This window comes from Zerene cesonia, chromosome 28 (assembly GCF_012273895.1).
Source record: "Zerene cesonia ecotype Mississippi chromosome 28, Zerene_cesonia_1.1, whole genome shotgun sequence".
Taxonomy (NCBI): Eukaryota; Metazoa; Arthropoda; class Insecta; order Lepidoptera; family Pieridae; genus Zerene; species Zerene cesonia.
In genome coordinates this window covers 2,231,569-2,239,990 of record NC_052129.1, presented here as the reverse complement: position 1 = coordinate 2,239,990, position 8,422 = coordinate 2,231,569, and the positions used below count along the sequence as shown (strand labels likewise).

The 8,422-nt window shown below is 31.9% G+C and overlaps 1 protein-coding gene across 2 annotated transcripts in view; it reads left to right on the top strand.

Moving 5' to 3' along the window:
• The first annotated feature begins 204 nt into the window (after positions 1-204).
• LOC119837532 overlaps positions 205-8,422 on the top strand; it is a 41,174-nt gene continuing 32,956 nt past the window's right edge. For both annotated transcript variants that reach the window (XM_038363120.1, XM_038363122.1), the window contains exon 1: positions 205-435. The gene's annotated coding sequence lies outside the window, so the exon portion shown is untranslated. The remainder of the gene's footprint in view (positions 436-8,422) is intronic.

Genomic DNA, 8,422 nt, shown 5'->3' with positions numbered 1-8,422 from the left:
GCTGAAAAGAGATAATGTATTTATCTATGACAAAAGGATGAACGAAGCCAACATTTATCACAACTCATTAATAATCCGATTTAATCACCGAAATTCGATGAAACAAACTGTGTCATATAAAAATTGGTGCCAAAAGTTGGCACCCCTGCGCTGCATCCGACTCCAATCAACAAAGTTTAAATTTAGCCAGTCGAAATCGCGATGTCCAAGATAGCGCACTTACTGGAGGCGTTTCCAGATACCGTTCTTTGTCAATTTCTTGAGTGAAAATCGTGGAATTTTCGTTCCGTTTTACGAGCACTGTGCCCACTAGAGCTCAATTGCAAGACTACTCCTATCATACTAACTTTCAAGCTTGCAAACAAGCCAATCATACTATTGTGATGTGTATTTTAAGTGTAACTTGGATTTACTGCAGTCATTTCAACTATTAAGGTAAACATAAACATGTATTTTTATTTTTTTCCAAAAACACTTACATTTTTAAAGAAGAGGCATTAGTAGTTTAAACAGTTTACTATTGGAAATAAAAGATATGATCATTTTTTCAGATTTTTTTTCCCGCATTCTTTTAAGTTTTACGCACCTAGCTTAAAAAAAAGGAATAACATTTTTAATACGTTATCTTTATCCTAAATCTCTAAAGCTGGATTCTGGAACTACAAACTAGTGACGTCAATTTATATGTGGAATGCTGCAGACGGCGGATAGTACATAAATGTCAAAAAACGTAAACAGTATTTGATGATAATCAGAGTTCTGGTAGGTGCAAAATGTCTGAGGAATACATATAAAAAATACTTGTATCACAATTATTTTATGCATTTTGTATTCGCTGAAGTCTCCTTACAAATCATACGTACAAATTGGTAGGAAGTATTGTATAAAAAAATTGCCCAAGGAGATATTTAAACTTAGTACTAAAATCAATTAATATAATGTGTCTACTATAAGAAAATAAAAATCCATCATAGCAAAACTAAAAAAATATAAATGTGTTCAGATTTATAGACCGTATTAAATTTATAATATTGTGTTAAAAATTAAATAAAATGTCATCAATCAGTTAAGCATCAAATTATAAAATAGGTTGTAATTGTAATTTGATAAAATAATTACGAGCAACGTCTCGATAAAGGGAGATTCTGAATTCGAAGTTTCTTATGACAAATATCTATCTACCTCTATCCTCTTAAGTCATAACTGTAAATAGGAAATATCCTCGCAAGGCACAATTTAATAAGTTTAATATAGTCTTCAATGTGCGTATTATAAATTATATATTTGTTTATGCCTTTTAAATGGACAAGTCAACACCAATTTTTCGAGTAGTATTTTAATAAGTATAATTTTGAAAAATAAGCATAATCTTCAAATTATATTTAACAAACTAGCTTTTGCCCGCGGCTTCGCACTCTTGAATCACTTTATCTTTTAAAAAAACCCCATATAAATCCGTTGCGTAGTTTTAAAGATTTAAGCACACATAAGGACAGAGAAAGCGATTTTGTTTACTATGTACCTAGTGATATCATAATTATCGCACTTGGTTTTTCGAATAGTGATAATTATCCGATATTATTACAAACAAATTTCCTTTGTAAACCACATATTACATTTAATAGCATTTAAAATAGATTAATAACAAAGTACATAGATCGGCTATCTTAACCGATGTATAATAATAATAAATAATCTAATAAATTTGACGTGTGTTCGTACATCAAATACCGATTATGAATCACGAGTCTAACAGAAATTATTGACGCTGAGTCATCTATTGTTGCGAGTGGTAAACTCATTTACGACTTAAAATAACCTTAATTTATATAAAATAGCTAGTGAATTGTTTGTTATGAAAACACAGGCATCAATAAACTGTATCTTAAATTGAGCATGTTTGTTCTTAGGAAACTTTAACCTTTATAGTTTACGTTCGTAATACAAAAATATTATAAGAAATGAATATTCTACAGAACTAATTTCTAAATAAAATAATAAGTTTAACTACAGATAACATAATACTATGCTATTTAACAGAAATAGATCTTCAAAATATAGGTACGAATGACACAGCTTACCTTATACCTTAATTTATTCAAATTAGGTGTTACGTTATTTGTGCGACTCATTACCGTCTTTACCATAAGGGCACACGGGGCCCGTGCCCAGGCATCCTCAGAGGGGGGCCCAGAGGACCAAGAATTTCCTTACTATTACTACTTTTACTTTCCGAGCCTCAAATACTTACGTGCCCAAGGGCCCCCCATAACTTAAGACGGCAATGTATGCACTGCTAAACTACTCAACCGATTTTAATCGAACTTGAACACCTGGTGCAGTTGATCCAGTTGATCCAACTTAAGATATAGAATAGCTTATATTATTTCAATTACGACAAATGACTACCTGCGCGGAGCCGTGCAGTTTGTTATATCATACTAGCATACCCGGCCACACGTTGCTGTGGCTGAGTAATAATTAAAAATATTAAGATTATGAATTATTAGGATAATTAATCAAATAAATAAAAACTACCCTATATCTAAAGATGGACCAAATTACACATAAAATGCCAAATTGCGTCCAAATCGTTTGAGGTGGTGAAGAGTTAATTGAGAAGATACATCATGACACTGGATTTTTATATATTAAGATATTCTAGTCTCAAAAACATATAATAAATTACTATATTATTGAAAAGGAGGATATACAATGATCTAAATGTAGTGTGTTGAGGTGATAATTGATTCATTAGCAGCTACTGTAAACAAGAATAAAAGCATTGTGTTATATTCGCATGTAGTTTCTTTAATAGCTTTCTATACACTCACCGCCCCGATTTCCTTCAAATCATAGACGTATGTATGCTCTTAACGAAAGTGTGTATCATGTTTGGGATGTGTTGTACCTATGTGTGTACATATAATTATATTACAAGGTATTTATATAAAGCATTATTAATAACTTAATTTTTTTAATAAATTGTATCATTGACTTTATTCGCGCGTGTGTACATAGAAATGTAATTCTTCACAATAAATTGTACTTTACGATGATTGACAGCTATATGGCAAAGAAAGTTTCATCGGGTTGTGCGTGAAACTCAGACAAAAAGTCTTCTACCGTTTTATCTAATAGATGTCTAATACACAGCGACATTATTATATTATTTAAAAGGTAACCGCAACATTATTATGTTATGTATAAAGTAAAATGTAAAAGGAAATTATATTTTTACTAACCCACAAATTACAAAGCTCCTTAAATTAAGAACGTTGATTTGATTGATTCTTTAACTCCTTAAAAACACTACTACTACTTTTTGTATTGTATTGGCCCACTTACATGCGTGAAGGATAATTTCACATAAAGTTTCATAATTAGCCATTAAGTTTTAAATTTTGTCATTTGTATGCCATCAGTTTCCTACCATTAAAACGATTTGTAAAAAAAATATTACGTCACACAATGCGGAAATAGAAACTAGTATTATAGATAAGAATTAGTGGAATCGGTTATACTAATCCGCTCCAAGTCATATCGCAGACGTCATGGGGGCCCATTGAGTCGATTTTATTGTCATTACACGGCGGGAGCGGGTTCAATGTCATTGGAGGCAAACATCACTGCGAACGCTAGTATGTTGAGATGTGAAAGACCTTTGTAACATTAATAAAGTCTAACTCGGACGCTAGCCTCTAGCCTTTACTTCAGATTTCAGGCCTAAAATAAGAGTTGAGAATGACTTGGCTAGCCTGGTAAAGAAACTAAACCCTCATGGAGCAGCTCTGTTTATTTAGTGAAAACAATAGATGTTCATAATTATGAGGAAGAGAAAAAACTAATATTAGTGTCCCATGTACCTACATTGTGTATATTTTCCATAAATAAAAATTTAAATCAACCGGCATACGATAAAGAACAATTAAAAGATGTTAGAATGGAAATAGTTGCTGGTTTGCCTCACTCTGCTACTGCCGAGGAGTAATATTTGTAAAATAATTTCAACTATAAAAATTGCTATAATATAAGTAAGTTTATAATGAAAAATAAGAATCGTAAAATATTCCAGTTAGTGATTTAAAAACGCTTCCAGTTATAAGAAAGGCCTAAAAGCGTTCTTTCATGGTATTAATAAAATCGATTTTACAATCGCTACAGTAAAAGTTAATCTAAATTCTTCCTTCGAGATCAAAGTCGGTATCAAGGTCTGTTTTAAAATGCCTAATTTTATAATGATTTACGTCTAGACTGAATTACGTTAATAATTTAGGTAAAACACGTGTTACTTCTGAAACCTTTTAGCTTTAAGTCTTCTCGTGCTTATAAAGTCGTAAAAGCTCATGATTTGCTAATGCCGGTGCTAGGCTTGTCTGTAAAATATTAACTAATTGTTACTTGTTTTCTCCAATATACAATTTACTAAAGAAATAAATAATCAATAAATGAGTTGGTATTTATCTAACGAAATGTCATTGAAAGTCCCACTGCCTACATATATCTATACATTTAACATAGTCGTCCAATAACCTATCTCATTGTAGAAGGCTCATTTGTCATTTTGCTCACATATTTTATTAATTTCTGTTCAGATTTGATTAATTCCTTTTCTCTTATCTCTTAAAACCGGACATCGCATTTACAGCGGTCTCGCGGTACCTCTGAAAATGTTTATGGGCGGTGGTAATCGATTGGGATCAGACGAACCACCAGCTCGATTGCCCGTTATGACATGAAAAAATTGTTGTTGAAAATAATTTTCACTGTATTTGACATGATTGTCATGGTTTTATGAGAATGTGTAAAATTCCGAAGCATCCATCGATATTTCCTTCGAGAGCTATCGACCTGATGGAAAATATTATGGAGAGATATACGAATGAATGGAAAAATACGTACATAAAAGTGTTCCTTCTCAGAAACCACTTTATTTAAGTGTTTTCACTGAAACCTTTTTTGAGATATTTATTTTTAGTCAATATATGTAAGTACCTACTTAATATTTATGTGATTAGAATCAAACTTGTTTAAGTTATTACCTTTTAGTCAGTTTATGTTGTTTCCTTTAAAAAAGAAAGGTGAAATTTACCTAAACATAGAGTGAGTCCATTTTAATGAGATTTCAAAGAACTTTAGGTAATCTCTACCTATTTGAGTAACTAGTAAATAGCATAACCAGGTGTTTCGTTTCGCCCGTTCATTAACAATTGCGACTCTTTGCAACCCAAGTCGAGTTAACTTCAACGATTTTCTACGACTTTCTACGACTAAAATCCATTCCCTCTTTCTAATCAAGAACTTGACCTATTTTTACGCAGCATATACTTGGATAAAGTGCGTGATGGAACGAGCCGAGGTGCCAAGGTTGATAACCAGATACCTATTTGCGATACGAATTTGTTTATTTAATTTCTCAAAACGGTTTCCTGTTTACGCGATGAAATTGAAATCGCAATTTTATTCACGATATACATAAATACGCGTGGATGGTTCTGGACACTGATTTATTGAATCCTGTGATACACGAAATTAAAATAATGTTTTTTTACTGCGTTATAGAGTTATTGGTGAACTGTAGGCGGGAAGTACCTTTTCAGAGGAAGTTTGCATGTATAGTTTAGGTTCACCTAATAATAACGTATGCTTTTTAATTATTTCTTTATTTTCTTGATGAATGATTTACTAAACTGGACATAATGATTAAAATAAATATGTACTTACGTAACTGCATAGAATCTGTAGTATGATATTGAATTCAAATAAATATAGTTAAAAAAAACGGATAAACACGATATAATGAGAAAATTAACTCAATTGTCTCTTATACAGAATTACATATTTAATCTGGCCAATCCTAATCATGACAAGAAGATATAGTCATGAAAATAATATTGTATTCTCGAACAATCCTTTATAGATGTACAAAGTTTGAATTATGTTTGATCGTTTTAAGTGGGTCACAATCGAGTCTAAATCAGTAGGTTACATACAAACGTACAAACATACGAAAATACGAAAAAACATCGTCCATTGTCGTCAACATGAAATGTCTCATGTGCTCATACAATATATTTTGTATATAACTCAGAGTAACCACTTCTTTTATTAAAAAAAAACTGGGATACATTTTTCGCGAAATAGGAAGCATATTAAAACAAAAGTTTACACATGTTAATAGAGTTGTTAGTCTATTATATCATGACACCTAATAAACTCTTTTCCTGGTACAGCTGACGGTTTTATAAACAATTTTAAGCGTGTTATTTCCATGGAAGATAAATAATTTTTGTGCCTTTGCAATTTATAAAATTATCCGACGGAAGTCTGCCTGTGATATGTGTGACGTATTAATGGATTTAAATGCTTTTCAGTAATTACTTTACGAATCTCTCGTGTTTATATAATGTACTGCTTACGTTATTTCGGTTGATAATGACCTCCAAAAGTAATAAAGTTGATTATTTTGAGAATAATCCTATCCTACTAATATTGTAAATGCGAAAGGTGTGTGTGTGTTTGTTGCTCTTTCACGCAAAAACTACTGAATCGATTGCATTGATATTTGGTACGTAGACAGCTGGACAACTGGACTAACATACAGGCAACTTTTTATCCCGATACTCTTATGGGATACGGACTTAAGCGGGTGAAACCGCGGAACGCAACTAGTAGTAGATATATGAATTATTAAAACCTTAACGCGTTTGTTTTTTTTCCTGTTTTGTATATTACGTCTTTTTCATTAGTTCCCAAAAATTTCTACGAAATATTGCTATGCCTGATAGAAATTAAAAAGTATTTTACACGATACTTTTTATGCGAGCGAAGCCGCGTGCTAGAACTACTATTATAATATAATAAAGCATTGACCTTCACTCTTTACTTCTACGTTTTTCCTAATACCAATATTTCTACATGAAACAAAACCAGTGAACATTTAACATTTCGCAATATGTTTTCACGATTAGAATTCCTATAAATTTTCCGTACAAATTTCGTTCTCGCTGACATTCATACCACTCAGCTGTCACGATTTTTCTCGGATAATATTTTTGTGGCGTGGAATTACGCGTGAAATGGTTAACGTTGTCGTCGTAATTATGACATAAATTCTTTATTTTGGGACAAAACTTTCGAGTCGTTTTTGTAATGACCTGTTCTGTTTAAGTCTTTATGATTCAGATATTACGGTAAATCTTTACCTTTGTTTGACCGTTTTCCTGTAATCCATAACTACAAGAATATGATATCAAGCTGCTTCATGTTTAATGTTTAACTAGTAAAAAACTAGTTGAATAATACGAAAAAGATATTATTATTTCATATTCACATTCCAAAAAAGCACGAAATTGGGAGGAGGATAGATCCCCCCTCCCTCTATATGGCTTACGAAGTATAACATTAGTGATCAATGTAAATGAAAACAAGAAACTAAAAGTATATAGAAATTAATGACTTTTTACTGGATTTTAAAGAGTTGTTATTGATTATAATTAGTTAAGGCGATGCTGACGTTTCGAACACTTTTATACAACGACGGTGGCCACAAACTGTCAGTCTCTCCTATAAAAAAAATCTAAATTACACACGACAAATAAAACAAAAGTTAATAGAAAGAAAGGAAAAAGAAATACAATAAATGCTATCCAAAAGTCTAAGACATAAAAAAGTCTACACGAATCTCGGGCCTACATTAAAATGCATTGAATACTAAACTATTAAAAGATTGTTTTCTCAATCGCACTGATTCGGGACCGATTAACATAAACAGATGGTTATTAATAGACAGTGTTTGCAAATATTTTTAAATTGAAACATTTTAACTGCTATGTGCTTGGGTACGAAGCGTTAAATTTAAAAACGCTAGTAAACGATGTTTTAACGCCGAATATTTTCCGTTTTTTTCCCTTTTATCTCAACCATAAATAAACATTGGAATCAACATTTTTATGGAAGGGCAGATGATTTGGTACCTCGTTAAATAAATTCGTCGGTTTATTACTACGATGTCATCGCATCAATAATATATATCTGCAATCTACTTTTAATGTGAATGACGCGATTGTGCCATCCTATCCCACTTATATTATAATTGCGAACTTTTTAAGGATGTGTGTGTGTTTGTTGCTCTTTCACACAAAAAATACTGAACCGATTGCAATGAAAATTGCTTGGTACGTAGACAGCTGGACAAATGGAATAACATATAGGCACCTTTTTAACCCGATATTCCTACGGGATACGGACTTACGCGGGTGAAACCGCGGGGCGCAGCTAGTCACAGTATAAAACAAGCATATTTACTGTACTTATTAGAGTTTAGCCTGTATTAAAATACCGCTATACCTAGTCTTGCCATAAATATTGTAATAAAGAAAAAAGAAAATTGTTAACTGCATATAACATTTATTACTTTTAC